The 10223-nt window shown below is 36.2% G+C and overlaps 1 non-coding gene across 1 annotated transcript; it reads right to left on the bottom strand.

Moving 5' to 3' along the window:
- Window positions 1–2479: 2479 nt before the first annotated feature.
- Window positions 2480–2586, bottom strand: Gm23355. The gene has a single exon (XR_003952041.1). It is a non-coding gene; the product is annotated as a U6 spliceosomal RNA (small nuclear RNA).
- Window positions 2587–10223: the final 7637 nt, after the last annotated feature.

The raw sequence follows: 10223 nt of genomic DNA, 5'->3' as shown, positions 1-10223 counted from the left end.
CTCCTTGGGTACTTTCTCTAGCTCCTCCACTGGGAGCCCTGTGATCCATCCATTAGCTGACTGTGAGCATCCACTTCTGTGTTTGCTAGGCCCCGGCATAGTCTCACAAGAGACAGCTACATCTGGGTCCTTTCGATAAAATCTTGCTAGTGTATGCAATGGTGTCAGCGTTTGGATGCTGATTATGGAGTGGATCCCTGTATATGGCAGTCTCTACATGGTCCATCCTTTCATCTCAGCTCCAAACTTTGTCTCTGTAACTCCTTCAAGGGTGTTTTGTTCCCACTTCTAAGGAGGGGCATAGTGTCCACACTTCAGTCTTCATTTTTCTTGAGTTTCATGTGTTTAGGAAATTGTATCTTATATCTTGGGTATCCTAGGTTTTGGGCTAATATCCACTTATCAGTGAGTACATATTGTGTGAGTTCCTTTGTGAATGTGTTACCTCACTCAGGATGATGCCCTCCAGGTCCATCCATTTGGCTAGGAATTTCATAAATTCATTCTTTTTAATAGCTGAGTAGTACTCCATTGTGTAGATGTACCACATTTTCTGTATCCATTCCTCTGTTGAGGGGCATCTGGGTTCTTTCCAGCTTCTGGCTATTATAAATAAGGCTGCTATGAACATAGTGGAGCATGTGTCCTTCTTACCAGTTGGGGCATCTTCTGGATATATGCCCAGGAGAGGTATTGCTGGATACTCCGGTAATACTATGTCCAATTTTCTGAGGAACCGCCAGACGGATTTCCAGAGTGGTTGTACAAGCCTGCAATCCCACCAACAATGGAGGAGTGTTCCTCTTTCTCCACATCCTCGCCAGCATCTGCTGTCACCTGAATTTTTGATCTTAGACATTCTGACTGGTGTGAGGTGGAATCTCAGGGTTGTTTTGATTTGCATTTCCCTGATGATTAAGGATGTTGAACATTTTTTCAGGTGCTTCTCTGCCATTCGGTATTCCTCAGGTGAGAATTCTTTGTTCAGTTCTGAGCCCTATTTTATAATGGGGTTATTTGATTTTCTGAAGTCCACCTTCTTGAGTTCTTTATATATGTTGGATATTAGTCCCCTATCTGATATAGGATAGGTAAAGATCCTTTCCCAATCTGTTGGTGGTCTCTTTGTCTTATTGAAGGTGTCTTTTGCCTTGCAGAAACTTTGGAGTTTCATTAGGTCCCATTTGTCAATTCTCGATCTTAGAGCACAAGCCATTGCTGTTCTGTTCAGGAATTTTTCCCCTGTGCCCATATCTTCAAGGCTTTTCCCCACTTTCTCCTCTATAAGTTTCAGTGTCTCTGGTTTTATGTGAAGTTCTTTGATCCACTTAGATTTGACCTTAGTACAAGGAGATAAGTATGGATCGATTCGCATTCTTCTACATGATAACAACCAGTTGTGCCAGCACCAATTGTTGAAAATGCTGTCTTTCTTCCACTGGATGGTTTTAGCTCCCTTGTCGAAGATCAAGTGACCATAGGTGTGTGGGTTCATTTCTGGGTCTTCAATTCTATTCCATTGGTCTACTTGTCTGTCTCTATACCAGTATCATGCAGTTTTTACCACAATTGCTCTGTAGTAAAGCTTTAGGTCAGGCATGGTGATTCTACCAGAGGTTCTTTTATCCTTGAGAAGAGTTTTTGCTATCCTAGGTTTTTTGTTATTCCAGATGAATTTGCAAATTGCTCCTTCTAATTCCTTGAAGAATTGAGTTGGAATTTTGATGGGGATTGCATTGAATCTGTAGATTGCTTTTGGCAAGATAGCCATTTTTACAATGTTGATCCTGCCAATCCATGAGCATGGGAGATCTTTCCATCTTCTGAGATCTTCTTTAATTTCTTTCTTCAGAGACTTGAAGTTTTTGTCATACAGATCTTTCACTTCCTTAGTTAGAGTCACGCCAAGATATTTTATATTATTTGTGACTATTGAGAAGGGTGTTGTTTCCCTAATTTCTTTCTCAGCCTGTTTATTCTTTGTGTAGAGAAAGGCCATTGACTTGTTTGAGTTAATTTTATATCCAGCTACTTCACCGAAGCTGTTTATCAGGTTTAGGAGTTCTCTGGTGGAATTTTTAGGGTCACTTATATATACTATCATATCATCTGCATAAAGTGATATTTTGACTTCCTCCTTTCCAATTTGTATCCCCTTGATCTCCTTTTGTTGTCGAATTGCTCTGGCTAATACTTCAAGTACTATGTTGAAAAGGTAGGGAGAAAGTGGGCAGCCTTGTCTAGTCCCTGATTTTAGTGGGATTGCTTCCAGCTTCTCTCCATTTACTTTGATGTTGGCTACTGGTTTGCTGTAGATTGCTTTTATCATGTTTAGGTATGGGCCTTGAATTCCTGATCTTTCCAGAACTTTTATCATGAATGGGTGTTGGATCTTGTCAAATGCTTTTTCTGCATCTAACGAGATCATCATGTGGTTTTTGTCTTTGAGTTTGTTTATATAGTGGATTACATTGATGGAAAAAATATGGAACGCTTCACGAATTTGCGTGTCATCCTTGCTCAGGGGCCATGCTAATCTTCTCTGTATCGTTCCAATTTTAGTATATGTGCTGCCGAAGCGAGCACACTGGTCTCTTCTTAATCACTGCTAATTTCTTAGGTCCAGCTCACCAGCATCAATAGTCCCATTAATGCAAAGTTTTTGCTTTAGTAGTTCTGGTTTCTTGTTAATCACAGCTGATTCTTCAGCCCCAGCTAACCAGAACTACAGAATCTTCACAATCAAAACAGCAATGGCTCTGAAAAGAGTCTTTAATCTTCCCTCTGAAATTTCACAACCCAGGCCTCCATCCTCTGCACTGTTCTCAACATTATCTTCCAAGCTCCTACACAACATTCAACAGAGCTCTTGACACTTCTGGCCCAAAGTTCCAAAGTCCTTCCACAGTCCTCTCCAAAACATGGCCAGTCGGTCACAGGAATACCCCACTATGCTGGTACCAATTTGTCTTAGTCAGGGTTTCTATTCCTGGACAAAACATCATGACCAAGAAGCAAGTTGGGGAGGAAAGGGTTTATTTGGCTTACACTTCCATATTGCTGTTCATCACCAAAGGAAGTCAGGACTGGAACTCAAGCAGGTCAGAAAGCAAGAGCTGATGCAGAAGCCATGGAGGGATGTTCTTTACTGGCTTGCTTTCCCTGGCTTGCTCAGCCTTCTCTCTTATAGAACCAAGACTACCAGCCCAGAGATGGTCCCACCCACAAGAGGCCTTTCCCCCTTGATCACTAATTGAGAAAATGCCTTACAGTTGTATCTCATGGAGGCATTTCCTCAACTGAAGCTCTTTTCTCTGTGATAACTCCAGCTGTGTCAAGTTGACACAAAACTAGCCAGTACAGTAGGGCAGCATATAAACTGTGAAGATCACAGCATCCTTCCCTCTGTATTTCTATCAACCCAGTTTATACATTTCCTCTTACACATCACCATTGTTCTGATATCATCTTTTCTAGAGCCTTTGTTTTTCTATACCACTTTCTTACTTACTAACTGTAACACAAAATTAAACTCCGGGTTTATTTAACAATCTTATTTGTTTTATTTTATAACCTGTGTGCTCTAGGAACAAATTAAGAATATACTTTATAGACACCAAGAATTATAAAGCAAGTAGGCTTTTCATATAATTGCAAGACTCTCTTTTTATTTAAGTTAGGCTTATTTTCCTATAGTTATTTGGACAGTAATTATATTTTATCTTATTTAAGGACATCGTAGCTGCAGAAACATTTTCATGAATGGATTTCAAAGGTAAAGGTCAAGTATACCTGTGAGAAAAATAACTGGACATTTCCTAATACAGAATTAGGAAATTAGTATAGTAAATTACATACAAAGCACACCTCAAATCGGTTTAATAAACATGTTTTAAGAAATAGTTGTTTTTGGTTTCCTTAGCTAATGAACACTATTGCATTACTGGCATAATAACCCAGAAAATAAACATGACCTGCCTCTTACTGTTTCATAAGAAATAAGGAAAACAGTACACTGAGGGCTAACAAACAGGAAAGAATATGAAAAAGGAAAAAGTGAGAACTCAAAGGCTGAGCTAGACAAGTTTTTCATGAAAAATAATTAAGTAGGGAAGAAGCTATGTAAATAAAAGACATGTCTTCATAGGTCAGATGGAATTTATTTCTGTGGTCACTAACTACTAGCCATAATTTCTATAATTTTAATTCTATACAGATAATTTGAATGGTGTGTTCATTAACTGTAACTCTAGTTTTAATATAAGGGAAAATCATCAGATTGGTGGTAAACATGAAGTTGTTTAGGTTTGTTTCAGTTTTTCTTCACTGACTTCACTGTCTGGTTGGGGAGAGGCTTTGTCAGCTACTGTTACCCATGAGAATGGACTTATTTTAATGCTACTGAACTATATGGAGAACAGCTCTGGGGAAGAAACTCTCTAGTTAGAGGTAGAATTATTCATAAACAGAACTAGACACTAATTGCAAATCCAATTATGAAATGCTAAACATAAATATTTATCATTTTTGGAAAGATGTCAGTGTTTCAGAATTTATAACTATTGTACTCAATGAAAGGGTGTTTTCTTTCCTTATTTTCTTATTTATTTGCTCAAGATATAAGTTTAACTACACACAATATCTAGTCAATGCTCCAATGTGTTGAAGTCATGTTGAAGTAGTCAGCATATCCAAATGATCAGTGGTCTCTATAAATTGTCTACATTTTCAAAACTGTGTTAGGCTCCGAGATATTTTCAGATAATATTAGTCACTCTTGGATTTTTGATGGGGTGGAAAAACTGCATAGACTCCTAGCCAACCCAGGCTTTTTACTTTGAGAGAAACAGATCTGAGAGGATGGCTTTCCAATGGCATTCAATCTAAAGCCAAGACATAGCCAGGGACAGAACTATAGGCTTTTAAGTAAGGATAGATGACAGAGGTTTTATGTAATTAACAAAGATGATGGGCTTGGTGTTAGATCTCTTGTACTTTATAAATTACAAAATAGTAATCGTTATGTTCAATAATATCTGAGATAAAATAGTCTTTTAATTGGACAGAGAGGGGGAAGTGTTGTGGATAGCCCTGGGGCTAATTATATTTGATGTTAATTCTGTTCTCCTGTGAGGGTCTGCAAACAAGAAATAAGTCAGCACTCTGGTGATTTCCTGTAAACCTGCTTCCCACCTCAATTTGAAAAATAAAGGAGAGTTGATGATTGGACAGATAAAGGGAAGGTAGACAGGAAGGTAGGGAGAAAGAAGGAGAAAATGGTAGAGGGAGAGGACAGAGAGGAGGAGGTGATAGAAGAAGAAAAGCAGAACAGAAGCACATGGCCTGGAGAAACTGCAAGTACTAATGGGTCTCATAGATGTGGAAGATGGTAGTGTGGTGGAAGATCTGCCCAATGTAGGCACACAGCATGTAATCATATTAGTTGTGTTGTGTTTTCATTGCTGGGCATATTTGGGTTGGAGATTTAACCGCAACATCTAGTGAGCTTCATGTTTACATTAATTTTTTATGTATTATTTAGAATTTCCATACATATATGAAGTATACTTCCATATTTCCATACTATGAAGTACAATTGAATCAATTTTCTCTTCCCAATTTCCCACAAATACCCTCCAGTTTAGGCCCCCAAAGAGCATAAGAACTGAGTGAAGAATAGAACTGTGACAAGCTATCTCCTGGACCTGGAATAGTGATTGGATGTATGAACTCTCACTAAAAGGTTTTCAAGCATAAGATATGGACAAGATCAAATTAGCCAACATTTAGCATAGGTTGGAAATGTGCTCTAAGGATTTCATCCTTTTTTGAGAGTTATTTATTAAAAATCAATTGCTGATGGATAAGGATTTTGTTGTTGTTGTTGTTCTTATTTGTTACTGTTTTAAATCTGTGTCCACAGGATTTCTCATATTCTGGTGAAAGCCTAAAAATTTTTAATCTTCATTTATTTCATAGATTTTTTTTTTTTGGTTTTTCAAGACAGGGTTTCTCTGTGTAGCCCTGGCTATCCTGGAACTCACTTTGTAGACCAGGCTGGCCTCAAACTCAGTAATCTGCCAGCCTCTGCCTCCCAAGTTCTGGGATTAAAGGCATGTGAAGCAACAGATAGAAATTTCATATTGAGAAGGTAGTGTTCCACCTTCTCAAGTATTTTCTATAGCAAGAATTACAATGGCAAAACTAGCCAATGTGGCATAAAGCAATCCTCAAGATAAACTAAGTGCAATACGGAAATAGACAGAATTCTATATTCACCACTATCGCTCATTTTCCTCAATTAAGAAAGCCTGTTTGATATATCCCCAAAGATTGTATTTATCCTGCATCCATTTCCCTATCATTTTTTCTCTTTCTGAGATATATATGTGTGTGTGTGTGTGATATATATCATCTTCCCCCTCTTTCCTCTTGAATTTGAGTTGCCGGCCAAAATTTTTTCACACAATTGAAATCTACATCTAGCCACATCTTACAACTTTGTTCATTCCCTGATTTAATGATAACACATCTCCCAGGTATTTCTCATTCCTCTATAGTACACTCCATCTTTTATTTCATGTTGTCTTATTTTATCTCTTTTCTCTTTTTCTTGTTCTTATTAGAGCTTTAGAAACAATCAAGGAAAACCACAGCTGATTAGACTTCCATCTACATGTCTGTGCATTTCCTACTCTAATGACTTAATGGCAATAAGATTGCACAATAATTAAGAAACTAAATTGTCTAGGGATGCTGGTGCAATGCTCATCATTCTGTAAGAAATATGTTACAAAAACCTCTCAAACTTAAGTTTTACTTTTTGCTTTGCAAATTATCTATTGACATGGATAATTAAGCCATAAGCATAAGTCTATTTCTATGGTATGTTTTTATAGGTTACCATTTTGGGGATTAGAAATATGGGCTGTTGATTCCTTCTCTCTATTTGATACTTGAGTTCGTTGTGACTCAAATATGAAAGTGATATTGAGATTATACACACTCAGAGATATTTTCTTATATCTAGAGTCACATAGAAGTAAACACATTTTCCATTTTATGTACAAAATAACACATTTGATCATATTTTCATTAAAATGCGTAGTAGTTTGATTATCTTATATGTATTCTAGTGACTTGTCTCAAATAAAAGATACAAAGGCTTCATTCAAACACTGATTTGGAAATAGGTAGCATTAAGACTACATGTCCATGTTACTGGATGCTATTACTTCGAGTTGAAGTCTAAAGATGACCCAGCAAACTAGGCAGTGAACAACTATGGCTTAGATTCAACAAGAGAAGTTAGGCATTATAATCTCCTTCATTGTTAGGCCAACAAACAAGCACTATCATTTCAGTTGTACCAACTGAATTTATGTAAATGAAACCTAACTATTTTAAATGGTCTTGCATTTATTGACTCTAAAAGATATGATGGTCTACTATTATTATCACTATGTTTCATTTAAAGTTCAGTATCTTAGCAAAATGAATTACTGGCATAAAGTCATAAAATAGCAGGTGGGTATCTAGGCTTATTGTTTGCATATTTTTCTCTTAAAATGAACTCGAGCTTAATATCTACAGAATTTAGAGTTATGTTTCTAACTATGGAACACTTACAATTATGCAAGTTATGGGAAGGTATGTTCAGTCAGACTTCACAAACAGGACATGAAAGTAATTAAGCAAACATCTGCATAATTTTCCCATGCTTCTGGGACATAGGTAGCTGTTTGTCAAGGAGAATATATGCTTCATAGAAGCAAATATGAAAGTAATATTGAGAGTATACAAACTCAGAGATGTGTTCTTACATCTAGAGACACATAGAAGTAAACACACTTTCCATTTTATGTACAAAATATCACATTTGATAAGATTTTTCATTAAAATGCATAGTAGTTTGACTATCTTCTTATATGTGTTTTATTTTAATAACATATTCACAAATGGTCATATAGTAACAGCATAAATGTAAATAAAGAACATATCCAATGAAAGAAAAGAAAAAAATAAATTTTATTTTGAAAAATGTCAGCAACTTTGATATAATGAAATGGTCATGTCATTATGTCTCCTGCAATCATCATGTATGTAGCAAAAGGGCTTTTAGATTCACCTCAGATATATGTCAATTTATATAGTAAAGTGGTAATTTGTCTCATATTTGAACTTTTAGAGGCTATTCAATACATTGTCTAATATAGCCATCTGTAGAAGACCTGAAATGTATGAGTTGTTAAGTTAGTTACTTGGTCTTACACTGCCTATATTTTTCACTTATTTATTGTGATAATTTTAAGAGAAATGATAGACATCCCAGATAGTGAAATGAATGACAGGCATAAGAAAGAGGTGTAAACAGAATGTGTATTGAATTTACTTGAAAGAATGAATAAAAGGTTTCCATAAATTTTTAACTCAAAGGCAGTTCTGCCCAGCATGAATGAGATTAATCCTGGAAATTACATCATTGTAGCCACTGCACAACTTATTTTTGAATGATTACCATTCCTTAAGCATTCATTTACTATTATAAAACCTTGGGAATAGTCCTTCTGAGTAAAACTTTGTGACTGTGTGAGGCTTTTAAACTCTTAAAACTTAAAAACCTAAAACTCTTAAAAGATTAGAGATTCCAAATACCTCTTGGAGGGAACATGTTAATGGAGAAGAAACAAATACAAAACACTCTACCCATTCCTTCAATTCTTATATTTTTCTCCTTTCTGTAATGTTCTGTAAACTTTATAGAAGGTAATATAGATGTGTGAGAATTTTCTTTAATGTATGTTTGATCATTCAGCCAACATGCTATAGCCACAGTCCTTTATTGTAAGCACTTTGAAATTTTGGGAGTCTTTGTGGTGACAATCATCTCAATATATAATAAAAGCCTACTGATAAACAGCTATAGCTATATCAGGAAAAAAATACTGCTTTTGTGTGTGCCTTTGCCTACCCATGTTCACTTTGTTCAAAATTGCTCAAGAGCTGTGTCTACTGCTCTTCCAACTGTTTGCTTAAAGCTTAACTGTTTCTTTCTTTCTTCCTTTCTTCCTTCCTCCCTTCCTTTCTTTCTTTCTTTCTTTCTTTCTTTCTTTCTTTCTTTCTTTCTTTCTTTCTTTCTTTCTTTCTTTCTTTCTTTCTTTCTTCCTGTCTGTCTGTCTGCCTGTCTGCCTTTTTCCCTTTTCTTTAATAAAACCATCTTATAGAAAGTGGATAGTGTTCCTCTTACTCCACATCCTCACCAACAAAATTAGGTTACTTTTGTTTCTGGGTATCTAGCAATTTGAGCTCTTTATATATTTTGGATTTTAGTCCTCTATCACATGTGTGAAATATACTTACCCATTGTGCAGTGTTCCACTAAGGGGGAAATTATCATAGTATAATGAAACATAAAACCACTTTACCTATTAAAACAGTTATCTCAGCAAATGAGCCATAGTGAGGATAGAAACATGGGTGAGGGATTACTATACCATATAGCCCTATCTATAGTCCATACTTATTTCCTGTGAATTACTAAGAGTCTCATCATGGAATAATGCCATGGAGCCATTTTTGTAAAATCTATCATTTGTGACAAGTTCCAAGACTTTAATGTTCTGCTTTGAACCTCCAGGGTCAAGAGGGAATGCAGTTAATACCTGCCATTTCCTTCATCGAACAGGAAAGCCATAGATAGCTTCTGTCTCTATTAGACACATGGAGTTGCAAAAAGATTCAAAGCTTGCTGCAAATATCCCACCAGTACAGTTCATTCTAAGGTAGAGTATACCTAGCATAGTGTAAACAGGTAACTGCTTATCTTTATGAAAAGCTTTCATTGTGGTTATTCACCTACAAAGTGATTTGCTTTTTCTTTTTCTCTTTTGTAACCCTTCCCACTTTAAAGTTTTCCAGGAATGTACATCCTTTGAATTCAACATCTTGGCAAATTATTTCTCATAGGCATTCAAACTCAAGAGAAGTTTAGGCACACTGTGTCTTTAGGGAACTAAGAAGGTTCCACTGTCTCCTTGCCCTGGTCGTCATCCTATTCTGAGTGACACAGCACCTATGAATATGATTTATATGCTGTTCTCAATCAGACAGCTTTATCAAATCCTGTATTTCTTTTATTTTATCAGTTCTTTGAGCTTTTACTATAATATATATTATTCTATTTTTCCTCCTTCCTCTTACTCTTCTTAATTCCCACTCTTAAA

Source organism: Mus musculus, chromosome 16 (genome assembly GCF_000001635.26).
Source record: "Mus musculus strain C57BL/6J chromosome 16, GRCm38.p6 C57BL/6J".
Classification (NCBI taxonomy): domain Eukaryota; kingdom Metazoa; phylum Chordata; class Mammalia; order Rodentia; family Muridae; genus Mus; species Mus musculus.
The sequence above is the reverse complement of the archived record's forward strand: the minus strand, read 5'-3'. Positions and strand labels throughout refer to the sequence as shown.